Genomic DNA, 2,500 nt, shown 5'->3' with positions numbered 1-2,500 from the left:
AACTGTTTTACGACATATTCACAGATTTTACCGTGTTAAAATAAATAAAGATTAAAGATAGTATTCGCTTTCTTCCTTTCTTCCTTAGAGCGACATCAATGAGTGAATTAGAATTTTCCTGCCTATCAGGGCATCTTCCAAGAACATAGATCTCACATTGTGTTTATTTTAACCCTATAACAGGGTCCTCGTATGTTCCGCTCAAGTTTTCGAGAAAATTTCACGGGAAATTCATGGTCTGTAGACTGTACACAGTGCACAAGGAATAAAAGATATATTGTACTCTACCCGAACCCAAGGCTGTTCAAAGTTCGATTCAAAGACTTGAGGACCATTTTTCAACCACAGACGCCTTAAATGTAAACATAACCCCCATCTCAAAAAAATGCAAGAACAAAGTAACGTCCTAGGCGAGAATAGAAAGAGAAAGCTGAATTTGTTAGCTACTTTAAGAGTATCAGAATAACCTTGTTATCAGACATGGCTGATTTTGGATGAGAAGTCCTCCGTTGGAAAACTTGATTCACTTGAATGTCGTTGATGTCGGGTGTAAACACAACCACAAGGCTGTAATCTAGTCCCCGGAAATCTGATCTGGCTCGGCAAAAACACGAATCAGTGAATTCGGCATTTGGGATATGCCATTGCTAACTAGGCGTCACGAACAAAACCCTAAAAGTCGTGGGGTCCTCACCATTATTTAACCACTCGTTAAAAAAGCGTAGCGAACTTTCAACGCTACTTGAAAATTGCTAGCTGTCAATATTGCTTTCGGATGTCAATATTGAGAATTCCTATTGTATAGGGCTCATCGTTTTGGAAAACCGACACTTACTATCGGCAGTCTTTGACCTTAAGGATAGCGACACAGTTTCTTGAAAAAAACAATTGACTGCAGATTTTCTTCAAGATGTTAAGGTTACCCGGACATATGGAGAAATTATCTCGACTTTAGTCCAAACTAAATTTCCTGCAGGGGTATTAAGGTATTAAGGAGCAATCAAGGAAAAATTGCACTTGTCAATGGTTTAATATTTAACATCCGTCACATTCACACCATTTGTTCCAGAATAATTATTGTAGCACTTGAATAATACTATTTCATTACATTTCGCTCCAATATTGCTATTTTAATGGACCTTTTTAGGGCCAAAACAGATATATTAAATATAACCTTGATAAGTTTTGCATAAATTGTTCACTGGAGAATTTCACATCTACGTTTTATTGGATTAATTGTTTCCGTGTAAACACTATGAAGTTCCAACGTTGCTCATGCAATTACGAATCAGCGATACATTGATTCGCTTTAAATTAAATACATTCTATTAGTCATGGGTTTCAGAGGGCTTAGTCTTCTTGTAAATATCTGGCCTTTGGGTTTTCGTTCGAACTATAAAAAACTTTAGTTACTCAAGGAAATCTTTCTACGAGATATGCAAATTGCCTTCGAGTCATTACATTAGCATCAGTTTTGAAGGAAAACACGCCTGCAAAAAAATACACATCAAGGAAAATCAAGTCCTATAAATGAACCAAACATGGAGTAAAGCCATTAGCCATCGAAACAAACTATGGAAGACGTTCACGACAAATTACAGACATGAAAATTATGAAGAGTGCACAATCTGGCGTAATATCCTTTTAGCAAATGAGAAAAGTGACCCTCGCACTTACCTGGACAATTTAAACTATTCCACTTCAAATATATGGCTTTATTTCATTCATCGACTCCTTCACGGAAACACATGAGTCCAGAAAACTGACCTGCTGTCATCGCTCAGTTGGCAGAGTATTGCACCGGTGCAAGCCCGTTGAAGCAGCCTGAATTTTAGTTAGGTGTCTAAAAGAGACATTGCTTAAATTATACAGATAAGAGCAAGGATCACTTTCAATCATTTCATTCATTTATTTCATCCAAATGTCCTTTTCTTAGCCGTAAGGGGAATATTCAAAAAGAAATTTAATGAAGCCTGACAATTCCCCGCTAATTCTGCGCCAAACATTGCTGATTTCTACAATTCAGGAAAAAACTGGCAAACGAAATCATTATAACGGAGATTCGAACAGTAGTGTCATACATAAGTGATGCGATGGAAATTGCTAAACGTTTTAACACTCACTTTGTGCGGACAGCTGACAGTGTTTTGTACACCAATGAGGTTTATTATGGGGAGGGATTTTGCTGATTATCCAAGTATCATAGCTCTTTATAAACTTAACAGGAGAGACGATGCATCTCAGTTTTCAGTACACAAACGAGGAGCAAATTGATAAATTGTTGAAAAAATAAACACACATCAAGTGCAAACGATGGCTGATCATGAAGTCTGCATCGGTGATAGCTTTGCCAATAATCGATATTATAAATGCCAATTTAGAGCAACTTTAATATCCTTCGCTATGGGAAATGGGACAAGCGACTCTTCTGTTCAAAAAAACAAATGATAATAATATAGTCAACTATAGACCTGTGACAGGCCCTTTCTTGATAACACGC

Source organism: Montipora capricornis, chromosome 14 (genome assembly GCF_036669925.1).
Source record: "Montipora capricornis isolate CH-2021 chromosome 14, ASM3666992v2, whole genome shotgun sequence".
In the NCBI taxonomy this organism is placed as follows: Eukaryota; Metazoa; Cnidaria; class Anthozoa; order Scleractinia; family Acroporidae; genus Montipora; species Montipora capricornis.
Note: the sequence above shows the minus strand (reverse complement) of the source record.